The sequence below is a fragment of the Miniopterus schreibersii genome, assembly GCF_964146895.1.
Source record: "Miniopterus schreibersii genome assembly, chromosome: 2".
In the NCBI taxonomy this organism is placed as follows: domain Eukaryota; kingdom Metazoa; phylum Chordata; class Mammalia; order Chiroptera; family Miniopteridae; genus Miniopterus; species Miniopterus schreibersii.
Window position 1 is genome coordinate 24,435,249 of NC_138102.1, and position 15,981 is coordinate 24,451,229.

Sequence of the window (15,981 nt, forward strand, 5' to 3'; positions counted from 1 at the left end):
GGGAAAATTATTTGAAGGTTATTTAAGAGGCTGTTGCAATGTTTTAGGCAAGAGGTGATAAGGGCCCAATTGAAGACAGAGCGGGGTTTACGGAGGAGATTCGATGAAACTTTTACAACAGGATGGGACAGTGGGAGGTGAGGAAGAATAGTCGAGCGGAGGTTTTTGTTTTGGAGCACCTGACGACGGTATCCACATTAGACAGAAGAAAAGAGGAAGACGCAGGTTGGGTGGGGCCTGTGGAGACCTTGGGTTCACTGCTGGGCATGTTGAAATTCAAGTGCTGTGTGGGGACATTATTCGTTCATTGGAAATCCAGGTTTGTAGTTTGAGAGAGGTTTGGGCTGGGAATATAGATGTGAGCGATACTTAACAATTTGGAAGTATGATTCTATTAAAACAGGTTGTGTTTTCTGTTTACGGTGCTTGACAAATGACTAGTGCTCCAAAGTCTGTAGTATTTATTTTAAAATATCGCCTTCAGGTAAAATGTAAGTGGATCCCAGATCATGGTCTTTTTCTTTAATGGTGTCAGCTTCTATGTTGAGGGTTGGGCATATCAGGAAAGGGAAGAGATACAAACTAAAAACAATCTACACATTCAACTTTAGGGTATTAACATCAACATTGAAAGTGTTATTTGCCTTTTCAGAATTAGAGATTTAAAAGACACTCTGATAAACTAGAAAACTGTATAGTTGCATGTAACCTGGGAATGCTGTAAAATGAAGGTTCTTTCCCAACAGTGCTTTACTGGTCCCTGGGAAATTGGTAAAAATGTGAAAGCCTGTCGTCTTTTACTATACAAGGTGGAATTTTCAAGACTAATTTTTTGAAATATTTACAACTTTTTGTAAAATTGTCCTCTGTGTCTAGAAATCTAACCTAACCCTAAACCTAAGTGTAACACAAATTCTAGCATAATCTACATCTACCCACCCAAATCTGTACCTCATTTTGAGCAGAAGCTTAACTCTAACATTCAACAAACCTAATTGTAACCCAAACTCTAAATGTAAGAGTAGCACTAACCCTAACTCTAGCCTTAACCCTATTTTTTTATCACTAACCCTAACCTTAACCCTAGAACTGGATTTTTTAAGGGTATACTTATTAGGGGGAAATGTTCTTTAGGTCTCTAGTAACTAGATAAACAAAACCGAGAAGTTAATTTCACATTATGTGAGTAACTTATATGAAGAGATCGGCAGATCATCTTTAACAACATATCATGATTAGCTAGCCTGACCTTTCTGATAGAGATATGCAAGGTCCGGGTATTATTCCTGGATGTCTACAGGACGTCTTGCTTCTGTTCTCTGATTTCAGTAAGTGTACCTAATTAGTGTTGCTGTGAAAATTCAGGGACTATATCTGAGAAGCAGGATCCAAATTGAGGGTACATTTCATAGACTTCACAAAGGTGTATGCTAACCTTGATCCCAGGTTTCTAGGACTCCCCAAAGTCTAAGACCTTTCTGCTCCAGAAGACACACAGAAGGCTGTGTTTCTTCCATTGATATCTAAATTCCGGTGTGACCTAAATCCAGACCTCACCAGCTAGAACCCATCTAGATTAGACTAGCAGTCATTAAGACAATGTGCAGTGTTAGGCTCTGAGGATTACAGAAGTAACATAAGATATTGTATTGTATTCAGAGACTTTACAGGCAAGCTGAGGAAAAATGACTAACATACATAAAACGACGAGAGAGTAAGATAGGGCAGACGGGGATACTGAACTGGTTCAAGGTGTGGGAAATATATTCTCTCATTTGTCTAGCACTTAGCAGCTTACCACAATATTGTAACATACATTTAATCCCGTGTGGAATCTCAGGAGATTGATATAGGGCAAGCATTAGAATAATCATTTATATTTGCATATGCAGAAATAGGCTCAGAGGAGTTAATTATTTCTCCTCAACTCCCCCAGCAAATGCAGAAAAGCAGAGTGTTGAACACAAGTTGGCCAACTTCAAATGCAACGGGAAGCTTACTCTGTTTCACGGAGTAAATGAGACTTGAACTGGGCCTTAGAGGACTGAGTAAAATTTGAAGAGATGAGGTGAAACAGAAGAGTATCTTGAATGGCAAATACTATAAAAAGATGGCAGGGAGCAGGAATGGGGTAGTGAGCAGGCAGAGGGGAGGAGATGAGGTAGGACTGGATGGGGAAGATGGGGCTTTGGGAGCCAGGCAGAAGTGTTTACATTTCATCTAGGGCTTCACTAAGAAGTCAGTGAAGTTTTTAAACAGGACGGTGGCATAAAGGAAGGATAGTGGTGCGCAGGAAGGAATCGAACAAGGAGGTCCCAGAGGCAGGAAGGCCATCTGGGTGGCTTCAGGGTGTGGCTACCAGCAAGGGCCTGGCACGGGGTGGCAATTGTATAAAACAGAAATAAACGAGTTTTACAAAAGAAGGCAATTCAGATGGGCATTCTTAGGGTTTGATTAAGCATGAGAGGTGGAGAGAGTGGAAAAAAAAAAGAGAAAGAATTCTGAATTTCAAATACAGTCACGCCCTGCGTAATGAGGGGATACATTCTGGAAGACTTGCCGTCAGCTGATTCGCCGGCACGGGGACACACGGCGGGGCACACTCGTCCAGCCCTAGACGGCGTCGCCTACCGCGGCGCGTGCTGTGCGTTCGCGTGCCTGGCGGCGCAGTGGGCTCGTTCGCACCAGCAGCAGCACCCACACGCGGGTCACGCCGTGTGCTGGGAAGTTTCAAGTTACGGCATGACCCTAGGACAGCCGATTGGGGTTTTTCAGCTACATTATGATCATGTGGGACCACCTTAGTGCGCAGGTCCGTCGCTGGCCACAGTGTCATGATGCAGCCAGCACAGGACTGTGAGAAGTTATGTGGCCTCAGGCCAGCGGTCAGATCTCTCCGGGTCCCTTGTGTGAAGATACTTGTGATGGCAGCCCTCACCCCACAGGTGACTGACACTTGTTATGGACGTCTGTTGTTTTCCTGAGGAGAGGCAATGTGAAAATGCCTGGAGAGATACTCTAAGGAACGTTATTTTAAAAAATGAAAAACTGGTAGATATCTAAATGCTCTACCACGGGAGGAAGAAGTAAATGCATTATGAAAATTATGTAGAAATTAAAATCACATTTGCAGAACACTGGGACAGAAATGTTCAAAATATAAAGGCAGGTGGAAGGAAAAGGACACAGTGCTACCTGAATATTTAAAAGAAGTACATGTCCCTGGCCGGTGTTGCTCAGTGGTTAGAGCGTTGGCCCGCGCACTGAAGCGTCTCGGGTTGATGCCTGGTCAAGGGCACGTACCTGGGTTGCAGGCTCTGTCCCTGCCTGGTCGGGGCTCCTGTGGGAGGCAACCAATTGATGTGTCTCTCACGTCGATGTTTCTCTCTCTCTCTGTGTCTCTCTCTCCCTCTCCCTCCCTTCTTCCCTTCTTCTCTCTCTAAAAATCAATGGAAAAAATATCCTTGGGTGAAGATTAACAAAAATAAAAAACAATAACAATAAAATAGGTATATGAGTTGAGAAAGGGACCGCAAGAAAACGTGAAGAGTGATTATCTCTGGCTAGTCATATATGACTGGTTTACATTATCACTTTTGTATTTTGTACTTTTCTGGAATTTCCAAATTTTTTACAATGAACCTTTATTACTTTTATAATGAGAAAAAAAATATTTAGGAGAAAAAAAGAAATGGAATCAACTGCTGTTTGAAATCTTTAGATGTGTTATGTCCCTTATAACTGTTTCAAAATAAAATAGTATAGCCCAGCCGGGCGTGGCTCAGCGGTTGAGCGTCAACCTAGGATCCAAGCGATCAGGGTTCAATTCCTGGTCAGGGCGCATGCCCGGGTTGCGGCTGGATCCTGGTGGAGGGCTTGCAGGAGGCAGCTGATCAATGGTTCTCTCTCATCACTGATGTTTCTATCTCTCTCTCCCTCTCCTTTCCTCTCTCTGAAATCAATAAAGATATATTTAAAAAAATAAATTAAATAAAATAGTATATAATAGGTAGAGAGATGGCATCCCTATCTGTCTGACGTGGGAAATCCCAGTGGAGTGGAACAGCTCCTGAGACACGGGAGAGAGGGAGAGGCGATGCGCATCGGAGAAAGGAACAGAGCTGAGGAAGATCCACCACTGCAAAGATCCACTGGAGCAGAGGCCCATGCCTCGGCTGAAAGGAAATCGGGTACCTCTCTGTCAGGTGCTCTGACCTTTGGAAGCCGTTTACAGCTCAGATAAATACAAAAGCAACTCGGGAAGTAGATAAGAATGCAGTTGTGTCACAATTGCAAACAATTCTTCATTGTCCCATGTATTTCATTAGGTTTACTGACCTCAAGGAGACCTTTGTCACAATTCCCCTTGGTTTGCCACTAGGACTGCAAAATGTTTTCAATGAATGTACATTCAACAATAATGAAAACTGCGCATCCAGTGACATTATGAAACATTCATGTGTTGAGAATTTTTCAGGGATTTACATATAACTAGATAAAATATTTCTAGGAAATAAGACCACAGCGTGCCCCTGAAGAAAATAATAGAAAACCAGTAGAATCTTGGAAGCTTGATATTGATCCATGGTAATTCCTTAGTAAACAAAGAATATGACATGACAGGGCTGCTTATTTGAGGCAATATGGAGTGGTAAAATGGTCTGACTCCAAGTTGTCATTTCACGTGAACTTGTGCTATTACTTAAGTTGAAAACCATGGGAATCATCTTGAACAGACAGACAAGTTTCTGACAAATGGAGCCCTCCTGTTGGTTTACCTCTGAATTTATTTTACTTTTACCTGTGTTGTTTTCCACTAAATACATGCTACTCAAAGTTCAGGGAACTCTCTTCAAATATTTATTTTTTCTTCCCCCAGGGTGAATTCACTGGCCTTGCTCATGTTTACAACATCACTATCTGTTCTGGTTACTCCACCACATCACAGGTGAAACACCAGGGACTGCCTGGCAGAGGCTCGGAGTTCTCTAAATACAAAGTTCCCCAAACCCCAGTAAATACCAATCTGAAAAGGGACAGGGTGCAGCCTCTCTGGTTACTTTAGGATCAGCTTGTTATTAGACTTTGGATAGACCCACATGTGCCAATTTTCTTGGATGTGCTTACATTGGTAAAAATGGCAGAAAAGAAAATTATGAATTTCTTACTGTCTCTCACCATCCCCTATGATTCTTGCCCCTACTGTATATGCCAAGTGGGCAAAAGCGCTCCATATAGAAATAGAAGATTTTTTCCAGTTATAAGATATTTTTCAATATCTTAGGATGTCAAAGTAAACACTATAAGATTGTTTGCTTATGATATCACCATGGAGAATGCCAGAGACATTAGGAAACTCAAAATTCACAGGTTGATGCTAATATTTTAAAAGTTGAACCTCATTAGAGTACGTTTGCATCTTTGAAATGTCTGGAGGAGGTAGGTAAACACCGCTGGGAAGAAGGGAGAGAGGATATAACAGAATGGGAGCTTTTTGATGTCATTTATAAAAATGAAGCAATTAGGCCTAAAATGGCTTTTCTATTGTAGCCCTTTCATCCTGTATTTTTACTTGAATGAGAGTCTAAATAGACTTCAAGCTACCGCACCGTGTGTAATCAGTGTGACATCTGGGACTCCATAAGAGGCCACTGTTTCTCTAACTTCAGCTAACCAGTGCGCTTCCTGTGGCATGCTTGGGATTAACGATCAGAGCCAAAGGGTCCGATTACTGCTGGCTTGTTTTAGAATCACTCCCCTTTCACTCTCTGCTAGCAGAAGTGTCCCCTGCTGCACTCAGATCATTCCAGCGTTGGAAAAACCCTCCTCTTTTCACAAATACAAGCAGAGAGCTCATGAGGTTAGCTACAACTATTTGAAGAAACTTGTACATCAAATAGATGACTCCTAATTTGCTTGATACATCTACATTTTACACCTTTGCCTTGACAAGTCAACCAAGACTGTGTGGTTTCTCTGAAGTGTAGAAGAGAAGGGGAAGGAGGAAGAAAATAGTTGGAAGATTTTACAGAAGGAAGAGATTGGGATTTTTGCTCTGTGGTCGAGTCCCATGGGCTAAGCAGTCAGTGACGCCAGGCAGCGTAACCAGATGCATTTCACGTTCCAAGTTTCAGACACAACCTCAAAGCAGAGAGGAACCTCTCCAAGAACTTGACCAGACGCAAGCCTGGTAAGTCACTGGTAGCATGGAAGCTTTCATGTGAAGAAAAACTCTACAAGAATATTATTTTAGGGAGAAGTGTTTGGGTCCTAAAAAATGCTAACTTTTCTGTAACCATGACCATGTAAAAATAAGAATTCTCATGTGGTGGGACAAACCATTCGGGGCATTTTGCAAGGCTAAGAAAAATATTCTTGTTTTACTATCTAAATCTACTCCAGCATAAAATTAAATGTCCAGAGGCTTGGCATTTGAGGATCTAGGTAGGATGATGACCTGTGAATCATGCTTTTCTTTCAATATATTCTGAAATACTGACTGGCTATGTAGAATTTTCATAAATATAACCAAGGGATGATTTTATTAGAAAACTCAAGTCTATCCTGATTTAAGGCGGTGTAGTTCCAATTTTTTTAAAATGTTGTTTTTTCCCTTTATTTAATAATATCTTCAGTGTTAAAGAGACAAAACTATAACCAAAATATTGAGTTGATGACAAATACATTATAAAGGAAACCTGTGAACAATAACAATATTAGAATAATATTTCATGTATTGTCAAAGAAAAGCTGGACATTTAAACTTAAAAAGAAAAAAAGAGGTAGAAAAGACAACTTTTTACTTTCTACTTACCCATAGAAATTGCCTTTATTTTTGTAACCCGACCCACTAAGCTGGCCTTTATATGGTCCTTTGCCCTCATCAAGCAATTAATAACAATGATTAAGTATCAGAATGTTAGAAACTGTGAACATAGGCTACATTTCAGACTAATTGCATAATCTCATTAGGTAAATGAGCAGGTTATAAACATAGGAGTGAGATTTCAGGAACAAGTGTTGGGGGAGGGGAGGACTGTCCAAGGATGTCCTTTTGTGTATAAACTGAAAAGACAAGTTTCTCAGGAAGAAGTCTTCTAGTCATGAGATGCGATTTCCCTCCCTCTCTATCCTGGGAATTTCACTTCCCTGGGATGAGGGAAGGAAAGGAATCATTGTGAAATCATTGCCATTGCAGTTTATTAAATGTCAAAGAGAAACTTGTTAAGCAGATAGATCAGGTAACCAGCTACCATGCAGGGCAGTTCCTAACCGCCGGAAATGTCAAAATTCCCTTTAAAGACAAATGATAACTACACAAAATGCATACTTTATAGATACTTAGACAACTACTAGAAAGCATGCCATTTGTGTTATGCTATATGTTCCTAAGCAGAGTATTATAATTAATAACAATGATTAAGTATCAGAATGTTAGAAACTGTGAACATAGGCTACATTTCAGACTAATTGCATAATCTCATTAGGTAAATGAGCAGGTTATAAACATAGGAGTGAGATTTCAGGAACAAGTGTTGGGGGAGGGGAGGACTGTCCAAGGATGTCCTTTTGTGTATAAACTGAAAAGACAAGTTTCTCAGGAAGAAGTCTTCTAGTCATGAGATGCGATTTCCCTCCCTCTCTATCCTGGGAATTTCACTTCCCTGGGATGAGGGAAGGAAAGGAGCCTTCTCAGTCTCTTTTCTGGAAGCTCTCTCTTTGTCTTTGAAAAGGAGGGAATGAAATTTTCAGAAGGGAATCCCAACCAAGTTAGAGAAACCCTAAGGGGATCTATGGGATTCTAGACGGTTCATCCATTGGTGGACCTAAGAAGGTTTATGAACCCCCTGAGATTTTATGCAGAATTGCTGTGTATGGAGAGAGAGAGGAGAAGGTGCTTCCTGCTCTTTGTAAAGCATACGGGTCAGCCAGTGAACTTGAACGCTGTACGGTCATTGCTGGGTAATGATGTTTCCGTCAGTGATGGATCACTTATGACAGTGGTCCCATAGGATCCTAATGGAGCTGAAAAATTCCTATTGCCTTGTGACATCATAGCCATCATAATATCCAAGTGCAACACACTGCCCCATATCATATAAGAGTATAGCAATACAATTACATATAGTACATAATACTTCATAATGACAATAAATGACTATACTACCGACATGGATTTACTATACTATACTTTCTATTGTTATTTTAGAGTGTATTCTTTCTACTTATACAAAAAGAGTTTTTTGTAAAACAATATGCTGTTATGCCAGCAGCAGCCTCATACATCTCCCATTTACTGTGTCTCTTGATTGCATGATTTTCTCTTGTGCTGGATTTAATCTAGTGTTGTTTCATCAATTTGGTGTAGCCTAAGTGTTTATGAAGTCTACGGTAGAGCACACTAATGTCCTAGGCCTTCGTATTCATTCACCACTCGCTCGGTGACTCGCCCAGAGCGACTGCCAAACCTGCAAGTTCTATTCATAGCATATCCCCCATATATATGATGTGCCATTTCTTAACTTTTATACTGTATTTTTACTGTACCTTTTCTATGTTTAGATACACAAAAACTTCCCATTATGTTACAATTGCCTACAGTATTCAGTACAATGACATGCGGTGCAACAGGCCATGCCGTGTAGCCCGGGTGTGTAGTAGGCTATAAACCATCTAGGTTTATGTACGTGCGCTCTGTGATGTTTGCACAATTACAAAATCACCTAACAATGATTTCTCAGAACATACCCCTGTCATTAAGTGGCGTATGACTGTGATTGGGTTAGTCTTGCCCAAGCAATGGTAGAATCTTGGCCATGAGAGAAACTGGGGCTTACTGGGGTGGCTGTGAATTTGATCCAGGAGGAGTGAGTTGGAGACTCAAGTGGAGAATGCAACTAGAGCATTAAGAGCACAGTAAGGAGGACAGGTATGTGGATGTGAGGATCAAGGCAAGGAGACAAGTTGGAAGCTGGAGGGAAAGTTGGTGATGGGTTAAGAGTAGAAGGAGGAAAGGCAGGGATCATGACGAATGGTTCTGAACTGGTTCTGCTAACAAAGAGTGTACATAGATGCACTGGCTGAGCTGGGCAGGGATGACATGGTGGCCTAAAGGTGCTGCAACAGATCGGGCGCACTGTTTTCCAAATACAGTAGCTCAGCAAACTCTGGCTAAAATCTTATACTACAGACTAAAGGTTCCCTTAAGACATGTTTTGTAGCAAATGCAGTTTCTTCCCAGAAGCTGGCAGACTCTCAGGTGGATCCTATAGCTTTTCCAGGCCATATTAGCCCTTGAGAACAAAGCATCTTCTGTCACCATTAGTTATAAGAAGTCTCATGTCTGTAATTAAATGTCCAATCTAGTGAAATAACCAAGTGTCAAGCCTCATTCAAAAGAGAGGCTTCTTCCTCCCTACGGCCTGTTTCATACAGGGGAGCCTATAATGGGGTGGGTTCCTGTTTATAGAGTGCCGGAATTTTGTTTTACTCAGGTATGGTAGGACATGCAGATGGAGAAATGACTGTCACAAAGGGAGAAGTGTTTACTCACAGTTTCCTAGAAGTAAGAGGTGTGGCATGGCACACAGAGCCCCACGGGGCAACACGGGGTTGGTTCAGGTAGAGGGAGTAAGGGGAAAATTGGTCAAGTGTCCCTATTGTGGTTTCCATGGGAATGGGCAAGGCAGGTAAATGGGTTTAGGATTGGCTTGAATAGGTTCCGCAGGCTCTGGGGTATAAAAGGGCTGTCTCTAATTTTCTGGTACTTGATCCTGGGTGGTTAGGGCAGGGGGATAATGGCAGGGTATGGGCTTTGGATTGGCTGGTTTGCAGATGAAAGGTACATTCCCAGGCAAGTCTCTGGGAATTATCTAGCCTTGGGAAGGGCAGTGCCTCTAGGGTCAGCAAGGTCCCAGATATCAAAGTGTGAGGAATGCAGAAATAAAAAGGCATGGTTAATGCACTTCTGCTCTCTGTTCCCATCTTGCTCTTCTGCTTGATCTCTACCTGGACCACCACTGTAGAAAGCTAATCTGATACACCCAGGAAGGGGAGATGAGGCACATGGAAGCTCTTGATGGTCCAACTCTAAGCTGATATGTTGTGAGTATTCTCTGAGTGTGATGGATTTCCACAGCTGATTCATTTTCTGGGGGATGAGGGAGCTTTCATGAGCTTTTAAAGAATCCCTCTGGGCACCTCCAACTGAACTTCAGTGAGGTGGATCTTGACTTGCCTGGTGGTTATTACCAACTTCTAATGCTCAGTCCCTTTGACTAAGGCTTGGGTCCAGTTTCGTTCTGCTGTGGCGAGGTAGGCTTGCCCCCCAGCAGAAGCTTTGGGGAAACAGCCCCTTTTATAAGTGATTTTGTCTGCCTCTCATCTCTGGGCTGCTCCACTGACCCAAGGAAAGAGATGTGCAGCTGTGTCCAGCCATCCCTTGGCGGAGGGCAGTGTACGCCTAAGGCAGCCCCTTCTCTGCTCTGCCGCGTCAGGCTGATGTAGTAGCGCATCTCAGGCCACCCTTCATGCTTGTGCCAAGCTCTCCATGTGGTTCTACTGAGGCTCCTCTCCCACTTGGGTTATGGTTGTGGGAAAGCCTCCCCTCCTCCTCCCATGATAGGTGTCGGAGGAGGCACAGTGCACCACATCTTGATCCGAAGAAATCTCTCTTCCTCTTCATACCCAGTCTTTTTACAGCTTGAGTCAGGTGATAGGTTAAGCTTTATAAAAGCAGCTTTCAGCTCTTACATGCCTCGTCTAGGTGGTCTTTGAAATTTGGCAGTACCCGAAACCTATTATTTTTCAGTCTTTGGGGAAAAACTGAAACAAAACAAGTCCTCCTAATCGCCTGTTAAAATTAATAATAAAACCACTAATGAGAAAGAGGAGACACGCATAGAATATGATGAAATGTGCTGAGACTCCAAAAGCTTTCAGAAGAAAATCACATTAACCATTTAAAAAGTTAGTCAAACACTAACTTTCTATAATCGAATTACAGCATCAGTGGCACTTTATTGCCTCAGTAATTTAATGCCATTTCTATGCTCACAAGTCAGCTCAGATATTATTCTGTATCGAAATTACATAAACCAGTATTTTTACTAACGTGGTCAAGGCAAAAGTTTTGTGCTATTTTTTAATGTGATAGAATAATAAAATTATTTCCAGTGACTATGTTTTGGCCCTTGGCAATATCAAATGATGAAATTAGAGCTTTCAAAACTATCAAGTCCCAGCTTTCTTTAGATAAATTTGTCCAGTTTTGCTTAAAAGGAATATTTTGAGTCAGAGAATAATTTCTATCACATGGCTTCTTTAACATTTCCATTAGGAGCAAAGTTTATAACTGCTGAAGATCTGAGAACAGTATTTCCAATTTTATTCCTAGCATGCTTGGAATTCTTATTATTTATTATCTTAATTTGTGCTGACCAAATTTTTTCAAAACCTAGCTTAATTCTGTAGAAACAATTAAAGTCTCATACCAATTAAATAAATGTTGGCTAGAAAATTCAAGCATTATGTCTTACTGAATGTAAGGCACTCAGATAACTAAATTATAAATGAATATGTATGAAATTAACTAACATCTCTTGCATTCCAGAATGAATTTCTAAAACTTGAGCTGTTTCTCACACACCATTCCTGAGTATCTTTTTGAGTTTAAATTCAGTACAGAATTGGAATTATCTTATTTTGTGAGCAAGGATCAATATCTGTTTAAGTTATCTAGTGCTGCATAACAAATACCCCTAAAATTTAATGTCTTAAAATAATGACTCTGATGTAGTATTCCTCATGGTTTTTGTGAATCAGGAATTTGGGAGTGGCTCAGCTGAGCAGTTCTGGCTCACAGTCTGCTGCTGCTGCTGTGGGATCAGTAGTGTGCTGGAGCACCTGGGGACTGGCCAGGCATCTCGTGATCTTTCCTCATGACTACTTTGTGCTTCTTCATAGCACAGCAGCCTCAGACTTCTTACATGGTGGTTCAGGGCTCCAAAGGCTAGTGTCTTCAGAGAGAGAGAGAGCCAGGAGGAAATTATATTCCTTATAATGACTTTGCCTTGAAAGTCATTTGTGTCACTTCTGCCATATTCTATTCATTGAGACAGTCATCAAATCACAGTGAAGTTCTAGGGGAGGAGACATAGACTCTATCTCTTGATGGGAGAATTGAAAAGTTCTAAAGAGTATGTAGGGTCAGGAATGTTGTCCATTTTTGGAAAATACAATATTCTACAGTTTGTTCGTTGACTACAGTGATCCACATCCCAATGATAAGCATAGACTAACTGTTATATAGATGTTCCCATTCAAAAAGGGGGAAAACAGAAAGAACACAGCAATTCTAAAAACCTATCAGGCACCTATTGCCAGGTTCTTGCTTAGGGCTCAAGCCTATTACTCTAAGAATGATTCTCTACCGCCCTTGACTCTGCTCTCTGAGCTCTTTATTCCTCCCTTTGAATAAAATGTAGCCCATGTTTGTAGCTGAGTACTTTTCTTATTCTGTTTCCTGTCTGTAGAAGTTTTGGGGTTCCAAGTTATTTTTACTTTATAATGTTTTAATCCTTTCCTCTCCCAGTTGATGCTGTTTCTACTAGTACAATTCTAAAAACCTTGTGGCTTTCTTATATATCATACTGTGGTTTATTCCATAGAAAAATGACAAAATATTTAAATAGAAAATTTAAAAAATGCAAACATCTCTTAAAAATATAAAAAGAAGCTTACCTTTGCTCAAAGTAAGAGAAATATAAATTAAGATTCACTAAGAGAACACAGGGGGGCTTCTAGAGTGCTAGGGATTTCCTGTATCTTCATCAGTGTGCTGGTTACATGGGAAAACTTACCATCTGTGTACTTATGATATGTACACTTTTCTGTATGTATATTATACTTAAATAAGAAGTTAAAAAACAAGCTACGCCAAGACACCACATCTCATGTATCAGATAGGCAAACATTCCAAAGTCAGATAATATATTCTCTGGAGAAGGCAAGACAGGCACTCTTATATAATGCCAGTGTATATGCAAACTGGGAAAATCCCCCCAGAGGGGCACTTTGTAATATCCAGCAAAATCTTTTCCTTCTTTTTCGTTAATGGAGAAGGAGCTCTTTTCATTGTCCCCCTGTACCACTTTGCCTCTGTTGGTAACTTTCCTAAAGTTTTTCTATTCCTTTTTATGTGAAACTTTTCTGATCCCATTCTTCTTCTCTCCTCCTTTCCTTCTCGTTTCTTGGTCCCCCTCGTGTCTCCTTTGTCCTTTCCTTCACCCTCTCTGCCTTTCCAAATATAGTTTAGATTACTGTTGTTGTTAAGTAAGGTTCTGCATCGTCTAATCTTAGTTAGCAAAATGATTGGATTATTTTATATCATTCTCTCCAAAACTGGATTGCTTTGAACTTACATGAAGTCTTCAGTTGATTTCCTTTTAAATACCCAGTACAGTCAATAGACCTTTGTAGGAAAAAAAATTCCCCACCATTCAAGTGATGGACCACGTACTTGGGCTCCTGTAACCTGTTTGGTTTCTTTCTAGATGCGCCCCTGGAAATAGCCTGTAGTTTGATTGAAACTTGTACTTTTACACTAAACTATGCAATCTCCATTTATGAAAGGTTTCATTTCCGACTCCCCACATTCTGAAAACTGTCTAATCTAGCACAGTATTGGGGAAATGCTGCAATATTTTATAATTTTTACTACGTTTTATTCTTTGTAATAGTTACCAAGAGCACACTCTGACTCACACAGTTTTCCTGGAGCCATACTTCAGGAAAAGTCATGAATAATATGAGCTCAACATATTTTGTTGGATGAAGCATCGCAGAAGCTGATAGTTTAGAGTTTGAGAGCCCTGTTTAGGGAATGGTGGCAAACAGAAGCTTTCTCTATAGTTTGCCTCTCATGTTTAGCCTTGTGGTTTGTTCTATGCCATACGCACACATACATCCGAAGTTTTCATAGGAAATTTTTGGTTAACCACAATTCCCACTCACTTTTAAGCAAGGAGTTTAATATCTTTAACTTTTTTGACTTTCAAGTGACTTCTCAAAAAACACACAAAACCTTATTGATTTCTTAGGTAGAAAATACAGGCCAACTATTAGAATAGATAATCAATATTTTCCTAATCCTGGAATGATAATAGTAACTAACATTTTCTAAGCACTTGCTGACTTATAGGCACTTTCCTAAGTGTTTTACATCACATGTAGTTCATTTACATTAATTGTAATTGTCACAGCTGTCTTATAAGGTAGGGACTTTAATGAGTGGCGATACAAATAAAATTGCCTCAATACATAAGTAAATTTAGAGATAAATAAGTTTGCCATAATGTACTCATGTGTAAAATGAAAAAAAATGGAAGATGTAATAAAGTGGTTTTAGTTATTTTTTCTAAACAGATATTTTAAGAAACTACTGAATAGCTTTGCTAAAAACACTTTTTTGGGGGTGTGACCTTAAAATGTTTAGAAAAAAATATTTGACCCATTAAGAAGTCTCTCAATCACTTCACGATGTATGTAAGTCAAATCACTGTACTGCTGTACACATTAAACTTGTACAATGCTGTGTGTCGGTTATATTTCAATTAAACTGCATAAGAAGAAAAGAAGTCTCTTAGGACTAAGAGTCTCAAGCAAAGAAATTATTTGATGCAACATACAATTTGAAAATAAAGAAGGGAGGCATTCAAAGGAAGTTAGTAACTTAATTGCCAGGGGACTCTTATGATAGAACAAGAGGAAGACACAAGAAAATATGGTATATACCGTGAGGGTTTTTCTTTTCTTTCTTCTGCTAGCCATAAGGAAGAGAATACTCAGGGGTTTGGAGCAGAGAGGAAGTAACTTTCTCTTAGAAAGGGAGATTCAGGGAATTTAGATTCTTGGAATAATTAGGAGATAGATACTGATCAAGTCCTAGTAATTAGAATAAGGAAGTAATTGAGATTGTTCTGTATATATAACATATAAATCTTAGGAAATTTCCGATCTTAAGAAAAGGCTCAGTGAGTTTTAAAGTCAGAAGTATTCAACTTGAATTCTAGTTTATTCAGTACCAAAATATACCTGGGTGTTTGAATTTCTTTAAATCTTGCTCTGTATCCGCTTATGTTGGTTATGCGAGTTGGTAAACATTTTTTTCCTCTCTTAATGTATTTTTAGAAAAGGAGAAATGAATTATGAATAAGTATGTTACTTCTTAGCTAGAAAGCGTACACAGCTCACCTGTGTATCCAAACTTTAAAACACCACTCTACCTGGTGGCAGCTTATCTATTGGAAACATAACCAGTGTTCTAGGCTAGTGTTTGTATACTCAAACATTTTGTGATCGCACACATTTTAGGTTTAATATTTTATAAAGGATTATTATACACATTAGCTCAGTGTCTATATGATAAGCTGAACATTTTCCCATTTCTAATGAAACCTTAGCTTCTTAGAGCTTACTGTTTCTAAGCTTTGTAGAAAGCAGCCAGAAAGCAGGGTATATTACCTGGTGCTCTGCTGAGGCTTATTCCCTTTGCTCTCGAACTTGAGTTTGACATTGTGTTCTTCTTGCTTTGGCAGAAGCTGGAAATTAGAACCTCAAGGGGGATTCAGTGGGGTAGTTGGGGTTGCACTCTGCTTCCCCGTTTTGAGCCAAGCAAGCAGGCCAGGGACAGCTGAAGTGAGGTTATGACAAGTTTTCTCAACAGTGATGGCTGAGAGAGCCCGAGAGTGAAGACAGCCATCACCTTGCCTTGGGTTAATGTTATTTTTGTCCCCTGTGAGAGCAATTGAGACAACCATGTCCCACTCAGATCTGAGGTCCCCATCAACTGCGGTTTCTCTTTCAGTCAAAAGTGGTGCCAATCAACGTCACTTCTGCTTCTGCCTCTTCATCACTTTGAGCCCCACTTTTCTCCTTGTTTTACCAAAAGAATGTAGTGATTGGACAAAGAAGCTTTGAATA

General features: G+C 40.2%; 1 protein-coding gene across 1 annotated transcript in view; it reads left to right on the plus strand.

Moving 5' to 3' along the window:
- Positions 1–6,154: 6,154 nt before the first annotated feature.
- The window catches only part of PSD3 (pleckstrin and Sec7 domain containing 3), a 461,071-nt gene continuing 451,244 nt past the window's right edge, over positions 6,155–15,981 (plus strand). The window contains exon 1 of the transcript XR_013998104.1: positions 6,155–6,190. The gene's annotated coding sequence lies outside the window, so the exon portion shown is untranslated. The remainder of the gene's footprint in view (positions 6,191–15,981) is intronic.